The 21,121-nt window shown below is 37.7% G+C and overlaps 3 non-coding genes across 3 annotated transcripts; 2 read left to right on the top strand and 1 right to left on the bottom strand.

Moving 5' to 3' along the window:
* Positions 1-17,365: 17,365 nt before the first annotated feature.
* Positions 17,366-17,437, top strand: Trnag-ucc (transfer RNA glycine (anticodon UCC)). Its single transcript has one exon. It is a non-coding gene; the product is annotated as a tRNA-Gly (tRNA).
* Positions 17,438-17,688: 251 nt separating this feature from the next.
* On the top strand, positions 17,689-17,760 carry Trnag-ucc (transfer RNA glycine (anticodon UCC)). The gene has a single exon. It is a non-coding gene; the product is annotated as a tRNA-Gly (tRNA).
* A 1,816-nt stretch (positions 17,761-19,576) lies between these two features.
* Positions 19,577-19,648, bottom strand: Trnag-ucc (transfer RNA glycine (anticodon UCC)). The gene has a single exon. It is a non-coding gene; the product is annotated as a tRNA-Gly (tRNA).
* Between the last annotated feature and the right edge of the window lie 1,473 nt (positions 19,649-21,121).

The raw sequence follows: 21,121 nt of genomic DNA on the forward strand, positions 1-21,121 counted from the left end.
TGGAAATATCGTCTGCCGGAGTTCCAGCTGGGAATCAGTCACCGAGATATATATCCCGACAATCAGACGGACAATCAGACGCACAATCAGAATCACAATCTCCGCCGAAACAAACACAGATCCCGGTAATCAAAATACATATATCCCGATAATCAGACAGACAATCTCACAATCCCCACAAAGAGATTGTTTGATTAGAAACATAAATACGGCGGCTCTGAAAATATCCGGCGCCAATTGTTCAAATGATGATTTGAGTTTGAAAAATTCATTGTTACTATTGAATTCATCCACCGGTTATCTGTAAACAACCTTTCAGCAACTGATAACTGAAAAATAGTTTACGATATTTGCTTTCAAAAGTAAGAACCAACCATTTATCATTTCTAGAAGAGACTAAACATACACGTATCTGAAAGTAAATTTAATGATGTCATACGGGGATTATAGGATTGTCTCGAAAAAATAAATTCACTCCGATTTGAATAGTTTTTATAAAAAACGAAGAGTTTTTAGAATTGGAATTTTATCCGTATTCCGAAAATAGTGTAAGTGATGATAGCCAACACGAGGAGCCATTTCTAGATCAGTCACTTTGATAACGCCATTGGGGCAATGATGCAAAGAGCCGCCATTTGTTTTCAAAAGCAGCCAGCCATCATTTCTAGAAGGGATTTGCCTATATTGGGCCTACATTTGGTTCCAAGAGAAAAACCGAGTTTAAGAATTGATAGACGTTTTCTTCATACTCGAGAAAATTTCACAGAAAATCGCTGTAAGCGGTGGTAGCTATGCGAGCGGCCATTTCTAGATCGGAATGGTCGACATCAACGCCCTGTCATCAGTCGAACACGAGAACGGATCGAAAATCTATCCGCGTATAAATCACTTTCTACCATCCGATGAAACGTAACGCGTAAACGTTACACCACACAGCTGTGGCAGTTACAACGTTACGTTCGGTTGACGTTATAACGTAAAAACGTCAACGCGCTAGAACGACGAACAAACGCCAGCTAATTGTCTAGCGAACGTCAATTTTACAAGAACGTTTGAGAGACGAGAAACGGCAACGTTCGACACTCTCAAACGTGACGTGAATAACGCTTCAGCGTTATATAGCGTTCACGTCGAGATATACGTTTTCCATTAATACGTAATAAGTAACGTAAAGATAAGCCGTCGGATTAATGCACGCTGTTCGAGTGAATGTTGCGCCCGAACGCAACAACAACGGCGGCAACGCTGGCGACGTTATTAATGCGTTTTAGAAAAAAAATATTACGTTGATAAATCGCGACGTAAGAAAAAATGAACGTTAGAAATGAACGTTAAAAAATGAAGCTGAAGTAGGAAGTTTGTTTAAACTAAAACTTGTCTAAAGCATCAAGTGGCTTATTGCATTAATACACAAACCACTTATCTTCACTTCAATATTCTCACCAGCTCTTTAAATGAATAAGGGCTTCATAATGATATAGGCATGAATTAAAGGGTGCAACCGAACATTTTTGACTCAAAGAAACTTTTTTATGTTGAGTGGGATTTATTTGGTCTATCTTTTTTGCGTCTGTTCATCTTTCACTCTCATTCTGGATTTATTTCTAATTGAAAGGAGTTTGAGATTCGGAGTCATTCAGTTGTGTTGAACACACTGTTTAAAGCTCAACTGTAAATCTGGAGGATTGGGAGGTTTAAACAGGGGGTCATTCTGATGGAGGTTAGGGAGGGGGTGAAGTGTATGTTCTAGTTGCAGACGATGCATGCTGCTACACTGCTGCTGAAATATTGATGCAGTCAGTCGTCTGTTTCAGTCGCGTAGGAGGTTACAGTGAAGTACCAATAAAGATTAAGACAATAAATTGTGTCCCCATTCTGAATGACGCTTAGATATTTATGGCAAGTGCGATCTGTAAGTGCAATCTGCATTCTGCGTAGATAATCGTCGCAAGTGCATTGTAAACATAATTTCATCGCTGATACGTGAGATAGATCAGGATAGGTTAGTTGGGTTGGGTGAATTCTCAGACGCCGACACTTCTCCTAGGTACTTGGTACTGTCTGACGTCCCGAGTTCGAAACTTGTTAATTTCGCCCAGAAAAATAAAGAAGGCTGAGTGATTTTACGAATGGGTAAATCTAGATTCCCCGTTTCTTCGGTTCAAACAGTGTCCATTTTCTTGATAAATTTCACGCTTAAAAAACTTCAGTTATCACTGATAACATAAAAGTAACTGACAGCATTTGAGTGGGCCGGGTGAAAGTGGCTTAATCATTTGAGACCTAAGACCATTGTAGTTCGATGGTCTATCAAACAATGAACACCATTCTTGAAATTTAAGACTAATCTACTATCTTTGTTACAGTTATGGTCCAAAAGTGTTCTTAAATCTTAAGACTGGTCTCAAGTTCTCAGTTGGTTTTAGATAAGTTTTAGATCTCAGCTACGACTGTGCAACCGGTCCCTGAGAGTCCCATCTATTTAGAATCACTTTAATAGAAAATCAGTAATTCATAAATAAATGAATAAAAACCCAAAGTTTTCTCATGAAACTGAATTTCGAGTGTTAAAAGAAGTTCTGTCAAGATTTTTCCGCGAGTTTTCTTCCCATCCGATGAAAAAGTTTTCCTGTTTAACGTCTCTCAAATATCGCTTAATTGGAAATCATTTGAAGCAAAAAAAAGCTATAAAGTTCCCCATGAATCTGGATTGCAAGGATGAACGTCTCCTCGATTGGAAAGGAAAAAAATCCAAGGATGACGAACAGAAAAAGTAACTTCTGACATTTCCCGCTAATTAGCCAGACGACATTCGCCGTTTGACAGATTCACGATTTACAACACACAACAACGCGATCACGCGACATAAGATTTAGGACATAAGTCATGCGACTACTGGTTTGTTTCAACGTACACGGATGAATAACGGAAATTATGTGTCGTCATATCCGGTGAACGGATATTGTGTACTTTGCGATAAAGAGATCGAGTGTGGAGCCGGTGTTTGCGTGTGTGTCGTCTGCCCGCGCGAGAAACGAACGAAGATTTCATCGTCCGTTAAGCGTCAGTGTATCTAAACCGCTAGGTATCTTTGATCTGTTTTTTTTTTTCAGAGGAAAATTTTATGGGTGAGCACCCCTGTGCTTAACGTTTATATATTTAGATTTGTTGAAATTTCACAAGAGGCGGAAGGTCTCGTGTAACTATTAACAATAACAGCTAGGTTTCCAGACAGGTATTGCCCAAGACATACAAGGGGTACTCATTATGACCATTGGCATTGCCCATGATATCACAACAAGGCTATATTGGCCCAGCCCAAAACATTACGACAAGGCTATTGGCACTGCCCATGACCTTCCGACAAGGCTATTGGCACTGCCCATGACATTACGACAAGGCTATTGGCACTGCCCAAGAGATTTCAAAAAGGCTATTGGCATTGCCCATGACATCCCAACAAGGTTATTGGCACAGCCCATGACATCCCAACAAGGCTATTGGCACTGCCTTAAACATTCCAACAAGGCTATTAGCACTGCCCAATACGACCATTGGCACTTCTCAAGATATTCCAAGTAAACCATCGGCTTAAGACCTTCCCACAGGAATCATCAGGACAGCTCAGTACAATATTGCAAAGCGCGCCAACACGACCATTGTTTCTGCTCAAGATCGTTCCATCAAAGAACATTGGTACTGCTAAATCTTTATCAGTACCATCGGTACCGCTGAAGATATCTTATCACGACCATAATGGCACTGCTCTCAAAAACATTCCAACAAGAATCATCAGCAGTGCTGATGGCATTCCAATAAGACCATTGATACTACTCAAGAAGAATCATCAACTCAAAAGTCGAGAACGATCAGTACTATTTGTTACCTACAAGGCGACCAAGGAAAACTTTGAAAATGCCTTAAAAGCGCAAACATTCCTTCACAAGTTCCACCCGCATTCTCATACACTCCAATGCACTCGATTAAACTCGGTTAAATAAAACCCGTCGTAACTTTTAACATCAATCCGGCGTGAATATCGATTATTGCCAATATGCGTGGGACGAACGCTGTAACCTACCAGCCAACGGACAACAATGATATACGTTCGCACCGAGAGGTATTAGTGGTATTTGCAACAATACCGCCGATACTGTTAGCAACGACGTTAACGTAAATTCTACTTATAGGACGTCGTTTGACGTTGCGGACGCGTAAATCGTAATAAACCGCGTAACGCTCGCTTAACTACAATGATCGTAATAACGCACAATAATGATAAACAATGGTTGTTACGTGCGTTTTACGTTACGACGTCGAAGACGTTTTCATAACGCTATCAATTCGCGGGACGTATAAACAACAATCGTTGTAATGTAACGCTGCGTCGTAGATTAATTTACCAGCGTAAGAATGTCGACAACGTGTTCGCGTCATTAAAACGCGTTTATCCTGACGTTATGACAACGACGGAATTGTAATCTATTTTCCATTAAGCGGTCGTATATTTAATTGTTTATGATTGTGGACTCGTTGGCCCGTATCCTACTACCCCAATAGCCTCTACCCTCTCTAATATCACTCCACTTGCTCCCCTGCATGTTCAGTCTGTGTAATCGCCATTTCGTCTGGCCCTCAAGGACACGGCGTCACTGATGGAGTCCTTGTTGGGTAAACATCATTTTGTCTGGCCCATATGGACACTGCGTCACTGGAGGAGTCCTTGTTGGGTAGACATCATTTGTCTGGCCCTCAAGGACACTGCATCGGTTGGAAGGCCTCGAATCGTCTTAAGAATTATATCACTATATGAATCTTTTAGAAATCCTAAATCGGCTGAATGTTGATGAAATGTCTGCCGTTTGAAGCTGATTTTCTGATAAAAATTTCTCAGACGAAGATTTTGATAAAATATCTAAACGTTTGAGCGTTTGAAGACGATTTTCTAATTAAGAATATATCTCAGACGAAGCCAGGACGATCGGGAAAAATTGAAAACGTGTCAAGTTTCTTTTCAAACGTAATGGAATTATGTAATAATGTTCTATCGAGTTTGAAATGGTTTTCAGGTTGGTTCAAAAAAATATAGGAATCGTGAGTATTAGTCGGGTGCCCTCTCTCTCCCCCTCTCCCTTTCTCCCTCTCCCTCTCTCTCTCTCTCCCTCTCTCTCTCCCCCCCTCTCTCCCTCTCCCTCTCTCCCTCTCTCTCTCCCCCTCTCTCCCTCTCCCTCTCTCTCTCTCTCTCTCCCTCTCTCTCTCTCTCTCTTCCTCTCTCTCTCTCCCCCTCTCTCCCTCTCCCTCTCTCCCTCTCTCTCTCCCCCTCTCTCTCTCTCTCTCTCCCTCTCTCTCTCTCTCTCCCTCTCTCTCTCTCCCCCTCTCTCCCTCTCCCTCTCTCCCTCTCTCTCTCCCCCTCTCTCCCTCTCCCTCTCTCTCTCTCTCTCTCCCTCTCTCTCTCTCTCTCTTCCTCTCCCTTTCCCTCTCCCTCTCTCCCTCTCCCTCTCCCTCTCCCTCTCTCCCTTTCCCTCTCTCCCTCTCCCTTTGCCTCTCTCTCTCTCCCACTCCCTTTCCCTCTCTCCCTCTTCCTTTCCCTCTCCCCTCTCTCCCTCTCCCTCTCCCTCTCCCTCTCTCCCTCCCTCTCTTCCTCTCCCTTTCAATCTCTCTCTCCCTCTCCCTCTCCCTCTCTCCCTCTCCCTTTCTCTCTTTCCCTCTCTCAACAAAACACTCCAAGAGGCGATAAAAACTACAATGTCGACGCTAATGGAATTCTATAAAGGAGCAATCGGTGACCAGCAGAAAATAACTAAACCCAATAAAGATTTTTATTCGGTATTCGTTAGAACCGAAACGTGTTTTAAATGGCTAAAAGAATCAGACAATAAAATAGGCACGACTCGTACCGAACTGCGGGGGTCGAAAGCACATTCAATACAGATTAAAGTAAATAAGTAAATATTGACTATTGAAGCACTTATGTTTGGTGACAGTGGCCACTGTGCGGTCAGAATATATGTACCGGCAAACTACTGTCTTTTATAAAAGATTTAATGAATGAAATGTTACTCTTATGTCTGTCTCGAGGCTTCAATTCCCACCGGTGAATTATATGTGGGTTTTGTAATTTCTGGTCGATGTTTGAAGGAAAGGATTTAATTAAGAATAGATAATGGGATATAATGGGATTTATCGTATACAATAAATCAGGCGGTGTTATGACTAAGAGGGTCAGAAGGTTTGATTTGAAAACATTGACCTTCATTTCATATTGAGTGAAGTTTTCAATCTGTAGCCTGTAATCTGTAGCCTGTAACCTGCAGCCCTTCAGGCATATACTTGATGAAAGTGTGTTGATATATGTCTAATGTCTAAAGTTCTTAGTTAATTATGAATTAGAAATGTCTCAGGTGAAGCACTGAACACGTGTGATGAGTGGACGATCAGTTTTTGAAAGTTGCGCTGATAAAATGTCTAATGTCTGGTGTTTGTAGTTCATTTTCAATTAAAAATGTCTCAGGTGAAGTACTGATTAAACTGATTAATTTATTTATAGCATTATTGTTAAAGCTTTCAACGATTAGTGATGCGACGATTCAATTTCATTTTGAAATATTTATTTTCTTATTTTGAAATATCTATTTTGATATATCTTTTTTCCCCCTCTCTTTTCTCTCTAATGCGTCCTAGAATTAGTTCCCGAGATCCTCGAGGCTTTCAATTCCAAACGTAACGAAGATTTTAAACCGTATTTAAGCCGATTTACTCCCAGGGTCGTCTGCCAAAGATCGGAAACGTTACAGAATTAATACTATCTACAATCTGTTTATTTGAGAGTGGTTTCCGAAAAACGTCAAGGCTTTCATTTCTTCTAGCATCCACTAATAGCTGGGGTTTTTTTCAAAATCCAAATAGTACTTTACGTAAAAAGAGGATGTGACAATTTAACAAAAAGCGCACAGTCCTCGAAAAGAGATTTTAAGGAACCCTCGGGTGAGACATCAGGATTAAAATCTAGATCTCCTAATGCTCGCATCGTACGAGGAAGTCAAAGCTACTAAGAAGGCTACAGCTGAAAGGTTGTTTTGAGTAGCTACATTCAAACGATACCTTGAACTAACCGATCAAAGACTATATGTTTACAATTTACGAGAATCGAAAAAGGGATAAATAAATGTGCACAGATCTTAAACATATTAAAGACCTAACTTAAGCCCTTGTACTAAATAATTCAGGGTCCGGTTTTATAGACTGGTATTACCTTTAACCCGGGGGCTAACTCAATTGATAATGAATTGAGCTAGCCCCCGGATTAAAGGTAATGCCTGTCTTTAAAACAACGTCCAGGATTTTAGAACATCAGAATCATTTTTAATTCTAAGGTACCTCCAACGTCTGAGATATTCGTCCGAGAAAATTACCCGATCTTATCTTATAGGAATAGGCTGCGTTAACGTTTGCGGAAATTGTTGAAGGCCCCCGACTAATTATGATTTCAAACATTTTTAGGCGAATGTTTTTCGTTGTCGTAAAATCCTTTTGAAATATTTTTTATGGACTCCATGGACTCCAAAGAATTCATGCTCCACACGAAATAATGGGTTTCGGGCCCAAACGAATGATTTAATTATCTAAACGGCCGTGTAGTTTGTCTCATTCCTCAGAAATGTATTCCACAAATCAAATTCACAATCAATGAGTCATTCACGGTTTTGGTACAGAACATACTAATATATTTGTTCAAAAACGACTTTCATTGTTGTAAATTTTATCGATTCAATCAATCAAATTCAATGCGTAAATATATATAATTAAACCCCCGACGATTGTAGATTTTTTTCTTGACTCTCCTCAAAACGGCTGTCGACTAACGCAAACATCGTGACGTCGTAAATTCTAACGTAAAACGCTGTCAAATCGAACCTCTAATTACAACAATGCCGACCAGTACCGACAAACCACAGAGACATTCCAACGGCTTCGACTGTGAGCTCTAAGCGGCATAAATCAAAGCAGGTTTAAGTATCGTAATAGTTGCGCCGTTTGTGGTCGCGGCATTGAAAGGTTTTGAAAGTAACCACAGCTTTTTCCTCCCGAGTTAATAAGCACCCTATTACCGGACTCTGACCGCCTGAAGGGCATTGTCGCAGCTAACAGTGTCGCAAGCAGCGAGAGTGGCTACATTGGAAAATATCATGGAAAAGAAACCAAAATAGTGAATCAATAACACTAATTGTATAGTATTAATACTTGTTTCGCTGTATCAGCCATAATCAGAGCTTATTCAAAAACAAAACTAGATTCAAATTTACTCGTAAGAGTCCTCCACTCGAATATAGACTCTTGGCTAGCCCGATGTCCTTTCCCTTTTTATATCATCTACATAATCAGCTTGATGATTTTATGAAAAGTGTTCGTTATAAAGCACATGAATAAAGAAATAATAGTATTATTATTATTATCATGAATGATAGTTTTGCTGTAGGCTAGCAAAGCAGCAAAGTCTCGATCCAAATTTCTTATCTTCGAATTTAACTGTGTCGGAAATGTTTATTAACGATATGAGGAGCTTATTGAATGTTTTGACTTCATCCCAGTAATGTAGGGAGGCTGCAAGGAGCGCGGGTCATTTCTAACAACTGATATCGTTTTTTCACTTATGTTTCGGGCAGAACCTTTCCAACTATATTCACAGTTTATTCGATATATATATATATATATACAGTTAACTGAGTAGAAATGGGGGGTGAGGGGAGGAGAGGGGGGTGCGGTATTGTAGGGTGCAGATATCACTTGTTATCATTCACCAATATACAAGCAACACAACAATACATCTCCTAACAACAATCGCTCGTCCAGACATTAATCCTGATTAATGACCGTTTATTAGCTATATCCAATGTCATCCGTTTCAGTAACACGCCGCGGCTATTGTATGTCTACATGTATACGGGACATTTTCCGTTGTGGGCTTTCAGGCCCAAATAAACCCAACACAACACACGTGTTCTTTATTGTTCGGAGCAAAAGCCCCCTGACAAATATTCGTGATAGTTTACGAACAGTTAACGAGATTTTTATTGCCGGACATTTTGTGAAATTGCGACCGAAGTCGTTTTAATTTCACGCCTTGAGTCCGCCGGTCGATAATGTCTAAAATAATTTATTACCCCAATAAAAACTATAGGCCCTGAATTAACTATATTTTTGTTTTAACTCCTACAGAATTTTAATATTTTCATTTTTTGATATGTAGTTTTTTTCTGAACAGATGAGGGAAATTTTATATTATCATTTATTTCATAGGTCAGACCTGACGAGTTGTTATCACTGACTGAAAAGGGTTTTTTGCCTAAATTCTAAGGAACCGAATTTTATCCGAAGATTCAGATACCCCAATAAATCCCCCAAATAGTTTTTAAACTTACTGTTGAATTTTTATATCATCTTAGGATCACAAACTCATGGTGTTTCGTCTCCGGAAAAAAATTTAGCAAAAGATTAAAATATTTTTTTCGCATTTTTTTTTTAGTTCTAAGTGTCTATGGATATCAGATAATCTAGTACTGAGTCTACTTTATCAAACTATCGTACGTCTGTGTGTATATATGTAAATACAAGTGCCTCAAAACTCGATATATCTAGAATTACAACAAATTAACTAGCAATCGATATATCCAATCATAATACCACTCTCACTATATATCTTGATATTTTCAGCTGTTGAATTGAGATTTAGCTGATATTCTCAACACTTCGAGTGGAAAAAATCTCTCCAACTTCGAATCGATATATCCAATCATGATTATACTTATTTCTATATACTCAAATGATATATGGGAGCTGTTTTGGAGTGAAAATCTCAGTTATATCGATATATCAGACATAAATCCGATATTATCGACTAAACTATCATATATATTTCAGACTACAAGATGTGTATCGACAACAAGATGTTATCACCTAAAATCTCATACATTTCGAATAAAATCTCAAATTATCAACATCACATATCATCAGTCGATATTTTCCGATAATCATACTATCGAAAACAGCTCAAATCTCTCAAACTATGGTAAGAGAATATATCATTACTGAAATATCAATATATCAACAGACACATCAATATCAGATCATTACAATGATAATTATTACATATGTTCTATATGTTTGATATATGAGATAGTTTTAATTACGTTCGATTTATGGAAAGGTTGTATGTAACAGCACTTGGAATGGACAGACGATACACACTCTCACAATCAGGCTCTGTATCTAGTTCCACAGAGTTGTAGCGTTTAGACTCAATCGTAAACGGAAAAGAAAATTTAAATTATGGTGAAATTGCTATCCACGAACATCCTACTTATATTTAAATATTCACCCATACATCATATCGTTAGTTTTTTCTGTGAGCTAAAGCAGACGGTTTTTTTGCTTTGGTTTCTTTTCTCTCGAACAAAATTAACTTATCCTAGTAATACTGACCATTGAATCATTACAAATATTTATTTTTCTTGCTCGCAGGATAAACTAATTCTACTAAATCCCATCGTGGAATCTATTTATTCATAAGTTATATTGTTAATTTCTTCTTTGACTAAAGCAAATTTAATTCTTTATTCTTGCTTTTCTTTTTGTTTAACAAGATAAACTGATTCTACTAAATCTGATCATGGAATCATTATCTGCAAGACTGCCAATGTCAAGCCAAGACCAAAGAATTAACTTATTTCTAAAGATTCCTTTATCTCAGAACTGTGGAAATCTGGGTCCTGATCGTGCCAATGGTCTTGGAATTAATCCGAATATTTTCAAGGTATTGATCTCAGACCCGCGAAGATGATTTACGAAGACTTGGAATAAATAATAGCAAAAAAAACATGGAATAGATCTGAAAATTTTGTTTCGACCGATGGACCAAAGGTGGCAAATCACCTGAGAAAAAAAAATGCGTCAGCGACATATACGCCAAACTGTGCATTTAGCAGCGAGAGAATAAATGAAATAAAATTTATAATACCACGAATAAATATTTGAACGACTAATTAAACACAGTACAGGGTGTTTTATTATACTCAAAGTGGCACGAATCGCAGAAAGGTGTCACACGAAGTATTACTCAAACGACCCACTGTCTAATGTCAAACCGAAGCCCGTAAATACGACAGTTCGAGGTGCGAGGAATGAGGGCTAGAAAATTATTCCGTCAGACGATTCTCTGGAATTTTTATTTGCGAAGTGTTAAGTCAATATTACGCGAAGTGCCCATAAAAATGAACTGCGAACCGAGAGAGTTTTTAACCGATTGCGATAAAAAGCTAATTAATCGCTTAGTCTGGTTTAATGCACCTTATCGCGCAGATATCGTCAATCTGCAGCCTGGACCCTCTACCCTGTAACCCCAAAATGAACAACAAACACCAGATATTAGACATTTCATCAGCGCACTTTCAAAAACTGATCATCCACACTTCACATGTGTTCAGTGCTTCATCTGAGACATTTCTAATTGATAATGAACTACAAACACCAGACATTAGACATTTTATCAGCACATTTTCAAAAACTGATCATCCACACTTCACATGTGTTCAGTGCTTCACCTGAGACATTTCTAATTGAAAATGAACTACAAACACCAGATATTAGACATTTTATCAGCGCACTTTCTCAAAAACTGATCGTCCACACTTCACATGTGTTCAGTGCTTCACCTGAGACATTTCTAATTGATAATGAACTACAAACACCAGATATTAGACATTTTATCAGCACACTTTCTCAAAAACTGATCATCCACGATTGACGCTATGTTCGATACCACAAATACCAGAGACATCGAGGTGCGAGGAATGAGGGAAATTTCGGGCTAGAAAATTATTCCGTCAGACGATTCTCTGGAATTTTTATTTGCGATGTGTTCAGTCAATATTACGCGAAGTGCCCATAAAAATGAACTGCGAACCGAGAGAGTTTTTAACCGATTGCGATAAAAAGCTTATTAATTGCTTAGTCAGGTTTTTATGCACCTTATCGCGCAGATATCGTCAATCTGCAGCCTGGACCCTCTTCCCTGTAACCCCAAAATGAACTACAAACACCAGATATAAGACATTTTATCAGCACACTTTCAAAAACTGATCGTCCACACTTCACATGTGTTCAGTGCTTCTCCTGAGACATTTCTAATTTAAAATGGACTACAAACATCAGATATTAGACATTTTATCAGCACACTTTCAAAAACTGATCGTCCACACTTCACATGTGTTCAGTGCTTCACCTGAGACATTTCTAATTGAAAATGAACTACAAACATCAGATATTAGACATTTTATCAGCACACTTTCTCAAAAACTGATCATCCACGATTGACGCTATGTTCGATACCACAAATACCAGAGACATCTGGAATTTTTATCAGCATTGGATGATAAGAAATGACCTTAGTTTGGCATCGAATGTCCGTCAAAAACAATGACAGTCGATTGAGGAGCTACACAAAGTTTGACATCTTATATTGACATGATTAAACAAAAATCTCGGATTAAACAATTAACAGATTAAACCCGAAGACTCACCTATACCAAGGCAATATATACAACGATAATCTGTGATAATCCGATTATAATCCAATGGAATTAAAAATAATCCAATATATTTAAATATGTCTCGTTAATCCAGAAGAATCAAGAAATATCGATAGTTAGATATTTGAGGCAGTATTCATATGAAACTTCCAATTTTCAATATCAAATCTCAACGTCAATGTGGGAAAAAATCCAGAATCACTTCTTTTTAATCGGAGATTTTATCCGTTAAATCGTGAAAACATTTCTATTTTCGAGACACGCGAACAATTGATATCGTGTATTCCAGAATTCCGACGTCGAAAGCGAATGAAATGATTATTTCACTCCTTCACTTTTAGTAAGAATCAAAATATAGTATTCTTTTTTAAGTCTGAGTTTTTAGTTTTGCATATGATTTTCACATTTCGTGTTGCCTGAATTCCACGAAAAAAAATGCACAAAACACCAACTGCCGAATGATGATATTTCAAAATCCGATATATCGTCTTTACATCCGATATAAATTCAAACTCGTCAGTACTGCTTCACTGTGACAGTAACTTTTATCTAAACAGACAAAACTGGCAGACGATAGTTCCCGAGTAAACCAAGTTCGATATTTCCGATTCAGACTCTTCCAATTCAGCAAAATTCTAACAAAAAAATTGTCGTCGTTGGAATTTTGTCGGCGATGTTGAGAGTATCGGTAAAGATTTTCCGACACTCCGGTAAACCGAGTGACACTCGCGCACACTCGCAGGTCAGTCCGGTGTAAAATCTAGTACTGGTGTATTATAACACTGTCGCAATGTCTAAATGCAGAATAGTCGTCTGCGAATCCTGTCGGCGCAGTACGTGATTATATTATTACACAGTTCTGGTCGCCGGCCGTGGTTTGAATTCAAATTCGATGACTATAAAGATTATTTGATATTTGATATTTCAAAGTATAGAAAGACGACCAGAATTCTTTTTCGGATATTTTTTCTTTCTGAGTCTGGGATTTTCTACAACAACCGAAAAAATATTGTCCAAAATTAATATCAAATCTTCATTCAATCCGATAATTATAAAGAATATTTGATATTTCAAATAGAAAGACGACAAGAGTTTTTTTCGGATAGTTTTTCTTTCTGAGTCTGGGATTTTCTATAACATCAAAAAATATTGCCCAAAATCAATACCAAATCTTCATTTAATTCGATGACAATAAATTATTCGTATTTATCTTGTATTACGAATTTTCGTCAGTACTGAGGGAAATACTACGTATATCTCCTGAGTCTTGTAATAAAAAAAACTGTCAATTGAATTTCTTTCTTCTGTATTTAGATATATATTTGGTATAATTCCTCCTTTCTTCATATATTACGGTGACATAGAGATAAAACTGAATTTAATCGAAATGTCTCCGATTTCGTGCCCGAAGCTCTATACACTACCGGGCTAGTATACTTCATTACTATATACATTAAATTTCACACTGTTATCGCAATCATCAAATATTGACTTCATTCGCTGCTTGAGATTGATATATCACTATCGAGTACGCGTATACAGCTATATTGATATATCATTCAATTGGTCAGTACACACGACTACCTGAATTATAGAAACCTTTGACCCATCGCGTCCAGAGCTGACGAAGTCAGTTTTATCAGTAACAAATTGAAATTGGCTCGAAGAACATTTCATAGAAATGATTAAATAAAACTGGTCATAAATCGGTCATAAATCTTGGATCGTGAAGACAATAAAATTATTGGTAATAATAATAATAATAATAATAATAATAATAATAATAATAATAAGAATAATAATCATGATGAAATTATAACGATAATTAATATTTCTATATGGTGCCTTTTACGCCTTACAGACGATTTTATATGAAATTATACACAGCCATTACAAATATTTCAAATACAAGTTTCATTAAAATAAAATTAAAACAAAAGGGATTAAATAAATTTTCTTGAGCTATATATCTCATATCAAAGGCATCCGATTTCATAAGGTTGATATCCCTTTCGGAATATACTAGGAGCTTAGAATTTTAGGTTGAAAGACCCTGAAGGGATATCAATATACAGGGTTTAAACAGTTTACCATCTAGACTAGAACTCTCTATGACAAAACGAGTGTAAGTAAGTTATTGTGGCCCCCTGGTGTTTTAACGGGTAACTATCGAAGCAGACGATCTAGCGGACAATACACGCGGTGTCAGGGGTCAGACACTCGACTCTAGCGCCCCCTGGCGAGAGCTATTGACAAACGGCAGGCGGCCACTAACCAAAACCATTTACATTGTTACCGTACACACTTATATTAATTATCACATAGTGCGCTAATCGTCTGCAAAATTCCGAGCGTTAATGAAATAACGGAATTATTATAATCCGATTATTATTACGATAGATATTAATAAATTATTATCACTATATCATATTGCTTGTATTCCTAACGCCACAAAGGCTCTTAAGAGAATATTAGACGGACGTACTATTAAGAAACAGTTAAAACGAACAGAGGAACGTTAGTACGATATCCGTTTATTTGTATTGAGTCAGAGGGAAAAGGAAAAATGACCAAACCGAATCGGAATTTCACATCGAAAAATCGTTTAAAATATAGTAAGAACTGAAATAAGACTGCTATATTTACTATATTCGCAGATTTATGAAATAACTCCCAACGAATTATTATAATCCGATAATCATTACGATAGATATTAATATGATAATTATTACGATATATATTAATATATAATTATTACCCTACGGCGCCTATAGTACAGAATGAAATAATTCACTATATTCGTAGATTATTGAAATAACGCCTAATAGCGAACTATTATAATCCGATTATTATTACGATAGATATTTATATACAAGATAATATATCATTATTACTATATATTGCCTGATGTCTACGAAATGGAATAAGGAAGTAGCCTACTGGCCTAAATTATTGTAATTTAAATCGTTAACAAAATATCAATATAATAATCTACTTTATTTACAGGGGCCGGAAAGTATAGTTAATCTATTTTTAGAACGGTAGATTAAATCGTGGTATTTCTGTCGCACAAACGGCTCGGAGAGTGACATGTTTTGAAGTGATTAATGGTTTGTTTATTGTTTGGGCCTCGGGGCAAATTTCACCGGGGCCGCCCTCACAACAATTCACTGGACGCCAGACTGTTATATCTGTACAATCATTTAATGAATATCTATTATTCTAATTAGCAGTTTCATGTGAACAAAAAATAATTTTTTACGTAGTAAACAGTATTTCAATAAACATTGATGTTGTTTCAGTAAAGTCAAAGCGATTTATGAGGTTTAAGAGGCCCACGATTTTTTCATGTCATAGTGGGATTTATGTATGAAGGCGGTCATCTTTTCTTGAATTTTCTGTATCAGCGAATCAATTTGATGAAGTCATACGGACATTAATGGAAATAATCGATTGTTTCTCTAAAAATCATTAGGAATTTGTCGACGTCATTGGTGTATTACGGAAGGAGCCGTTGCTTGTGAAATTCTTTGTAGTAACTATGATGTCATAGGGGGATTAATGAGGACGTGTTGATATCTTGGAAGGTCCTATATTACGACTTGATTTGATGATGTCAGAGAGGAATTTTCGGAGGCAGCCATTTTATCTGTAGTTGCCGGGCATGGAAAATGACCGCATCGTTCAATACCCGTGACGGCTCCACAAATTAGATCACGTCGCGCGGGATAAATAATCATTAACCGAAAATAAGACATAGTGTTATTCAGCCCCGCCCCTGCCAGTCGGACCGGAATGAAAATACGCCATTAACAAAGCGTAAAAAGCGGTCGTCGGACTCGACACGACGAATCCAATAATGAGTCCCACCCCGGATCGCAACCGTCAACAACATGATAGGCAAAAAAAGAACGAACTCCAGCGTAATCAATATACGTGCGGAACATGCACGGAATACGGAATCGGACATCGACAACTCGTCTGCGGAACATAAATTAGATAATGTGACAATCAACCGTTCAGGTTATCGGTTGGGGGGAAGGGGTGAGCGGGGGTTCATTTGCTGTGGCGGAGTGGTCTGTAAACAAGGTGTGTAACGAGGTCCCGCGATGATCGATGGCGGATTAATCTTGATTAATCGACTGGAAGCAGACGGATCGACGAGAACAGAGAGCTCCACTCGAACTCTTGAGTATCTCGCGACTTACAGAAACAACAACACGACGTCTCATAACCGCACGAGAAGAGCAGACGACATTCTAACATTGAACCGTCGATCGAAAAAATGATTGATAACAAAAATGATAAAATTAGTCGTTTGCAGTTATCCCGCTAGGTGGGGTATTTGTTGCTGCATCCGATATACCGCTAGATGGCACGCAGTGCTAAACAAGAAATCATCCCGCTAGGTGGCGTACCTCGCGCTGCACAGGGTATCCAGCTAGATGGCATGTACCTGTGATGTTTAAAATTTCGTTTACTTTAGGGTCTATTTGTAGTTTCCAAAGATTTGCGAGTTAATAAAGCAGCTAGGCAGAAAACCCGTTATAGCTGCTTTGCGGCTATATTGTTTTTTTTTTTATAATCATGTTTATACTCTGAATTCCTTCATAAACCATAGAAATGATCGCAATGTTAATAAATCTATTCTTATTCAGACATTCGAATTGTCTACGTCTAAAGCATTGAACACATTAGTTTCAGGTGGCGCAAGATTTATTTTTCTAACATCGCGACCGTTGGCTGATAATAGGACATTCTAACACGTGGATCAACAAGTAGCGTTCGTGGTGTAAAGGTTAGCATCGTTGCCTTCCAAGCAATGGATCCGGGTTCGATTCCCGGCGAACGCACGAATTTATATTTTCCTCACGAAATCTTCGGAATCTTTTCTTTTTAATGTTTAAAGATCCACTGAATACTCAGATTCAAAATAAAGCTTCTTTTTCTAAACCTATTTCAAAATAGTCAAAGAAATATATATAAATATATATATATATATATATATGTACCAATATAGAAAAATGTAGGCTCAGCATTAATTTTGACATGAATGACCACGACCTAGGAATTTATGACTACTTAAATTCATTGCGCATAAGCGGCGTTCGTGGTGTAAAGGTTAGCATCGTTGCCTTCCAAGCAATGGATCCGGGTTCGATTCCCGGCGAACGCACGACTTTTTCTCACAAATTATTCCAAAAAAATCTAATCATACGAATGCTCTTCATTAATCCTTTTCAAAACATCTCTTATTTTCATAACTCCGTGGTATCGTTTTTAAAATTTTGAAATCAAACACCCGGTTTCCCGGTTTCATAGACTGAGTAACAAAGTTATCCCTAGGGGTAAATCCTCAATCTGGGTAACAACCACCATGGTTACAATGAGAAACCATGGTAATAACTGACAAATTTCAAAATGTTCCCAGGGACTATTTTTCTTCCACATCTATGAAACCGAACCCTGAGCAACAATATTTTTTACTAGGCAACGACCTTATCTTAACCGTCATCATTATCTTCCATCGTAATTATTTCCTTTTTTACAATTAATTTCAATGACATAAAATTCAATATCTAAACTATTTGACACGATACTTAAAGTTCGTCTGCCCTAAAAGAAATATATTTCTCGAATCCTCTGAGAAGAACGAACTGTTCGTTCGGGGAATATGGCGACTGACGGTCGTTAATTAGAAACGAAAAACGGATGACATTGTTGTGAAAAAAAATCCATATTTTCGTAGAAGGATATCGAAATTATTCCCGTGGTTTTGTATAAATTCCTTTGCCATGCGTTCACTGGTCGGGACGTTACAAGAATTTAATAATAGCAAAATCTATTTCGGTCGTGATCAATCATCGCTTAATATCAAACCAAACAGTCACAAGTCAGTATAGTGAGAGTGATATTTCAAAGTAACGCACGATTTTCTCTCGTAGTTTCGTTTCGATATATCGATTTCGGATTTAGAATTGTTATAGGATTTCGGAGGGAGGGAGATGGGAAGTAAAGTTAACGTGAGAAGGAGAGTGGGAACAAAACAGGGAGATTCAGTCAGAAATATTTCGAAAATCTAATATGGCCACCAGTCAGCCTTTTTGCTGTTATTTTAATAGATTCAAAGCTACACACACAAGATATTCGCATAAAATCTAATATAGCCACCAGACAGCCTTTTTCCTTTTATTTCAGTAGATCCAAAGCTATGCACACCAAAGATATTCCCATAAAATTAAAGATAGCCGCCAGTCAGCCACGTTGGAGCGGTCCCAGTCAAAGGACATCAGACTTCAGACTGCATACAACCAACATTCATGTTGATAAGTTCCAAGACAATAAATCTTCGGAATTTAATAAGGTCACCAATCGGCCTTTTTGGATGGGTTCTCAAACCAACAACTCCGATATATAGTTGGAACCAAATACAACAAGATTCCATCGAGAGGTCCTCACCGGTAGAGGAAACAATTCCGAAGGTGCACTGGTTGCGGGTTGCAAATAGCGATATCAAAAACACCTAACCAAACAAGATAACCCGATATTTTTCTAAAAGTTCCAAAAGATGAGAACAATTCACTAATTAGCTGAAACTACTAAATAGAAGTAGTAGCCATCGCCACCTGAGCTCGCTAGCGACATGGGACGTTGATGCCATGAACTGCTAAATGTAATTAACTTTGTAATATAAGTTTAATAGAGACCCACTGCTCCATCCTGTCATACGCAGAACATCATAATTACGTCTAAATTCAAAATTGTCGAAGATAATTATTACAGACAATAATGACGGTTAATTAAGGTGGTTGCCTGGTTACAATGTTGAAACCGTTGAAGTCGTTTTATTTGAAAATTTGAAATTCCACGAAATATCTCGTAGATAAAGATCTAGAGATGACGGGATGTCTTGACATAGTTTATTGAAGGCATTCGATCTGATTAGAATAAAATGTTGGGATATTTAATTTCGTGAGAAAAAAATAAATTCCTGCGTTCGCCGGGAATCGAACCCGGATCCATTGCTTGGAAGGCAACGATGCTAACCTTTACACCACGAACGCCGCTTATACACAGCGCATTTCGAATAGGGACCCATTTCTAACACGTGGTCACGAGTTAAAAAAAAAATCTTCGGCCATCTGAATGCAGCATATTGCGTGTTAACAGATGGTAACATATCTTATACGGGTTTATGTCTATTTCTATACGCGGAATGTACCGCATGTTTCCTTAATTCGATGATGTCATAAGGTTTAGCCATTATTCGATATTTTCGCATCAATTCGCATCAATTAAATGACGTCATAGGGGGATTAGCTGCCATCATTTCTTTAAGTGTATCATATCAAGTGTATCAGTCATCAAGATCATGATGTCATAGGGGGATTAGAAGCAGATCTTTACGATATCAATCGCGACGTCATTAGTACATTTCTAGCCGTCGCTGTTTTTTTATATTACGTCATAAGGACATCGGAGGGCGCAGACATATTTACGGGAAGGAATGATTCCCGAGATGGTTGTTTTGGGTAAGAATCTCAGAAATGCGCAGTTGTCACCACGCGACAGGCGCGGGTGGTACAGATATGTAAAAACGTTCATTTGCCTGAATTGCTGGGTTCAATCTTTCAACAGACGACAGGCTGATTAACGGACAGCTAGTCAGTCTGCTGATAGGTATACTGATTGATAAGACACTGATAAGCGCTTATTACATTGTCTAAATTGTCACGTCTGCCGATGAACAGGTGACGGTAACAGTGAAATAAACACCGCCCATTTTAATCAGTCTCTGTCCTCCCCTCTCTCTCCTCCAACCGCCCTGATTCTGAGGAGATACTGACATTGTCCTTTTGATAATCAAAGGTAGGAAATTGATTAGAGTTCGTTCCAAAATACAAAACTTCTAAAACAGAAATTGAAGTTAGAAACTTATCGTTAAAAGCCTCTTTTAATTGGCATTCACTGTTTCTTAACAAAAATTGACCGTTTTTTGCAATATTACCTAGACGACAGAGTATCAATAAATAATGAATTCCTCTGAAGAAAATATATTCTCAAAACGGCCAACTTCACAAGAGAGGCTTTAAATAAATATATTCTCAAAACGACCAACTTCTCGCAAGAGAGGCTTTAAATAAATATATTCTCAAAACGACCAACTTCTCACAAGAGAGGCTTTAAATAAATATATTCTCAAAACGACCAACTTCTCACAAGAGAGGCTTTAAATAAATATATTCTCAAAACGACCAACTTCTCGCAAGAGAGGCTTTAAATAAATATATTCTCAAAACGACCAACTTCTCACAAGAGAGGCTTTAAATAAATATATTCTCAAAACGACCAACTTCTCACAAGAGAGGCTTTAAATAAATATATTCTCAAAACGACCAACTTCTCACAAGAGAGGCTTTAAATAAATATATTCTCAAAACGACCAACTTCTCACAAGAGAGGCTTTAAATAAATATATTCTCAAAACGACCAACTTCTCGCAAGAGAGGCTACAGAAGAATAGCTGTATTCTTCAC

This window comes from Tubulanus polymorphus, chromosome 12, assembly GCF_964204645.1.
Source record: "Tubulanus polymorphus chromosome 12, tnTubPoly1.2, whole genome shotgun sequence".
NCBI lineage: Eukaryota > Metazoa > Nemertea > Palaeonemertea > Tubulaniformes > Tubulanidae > Tubulanus > Tubulanus polymorphus.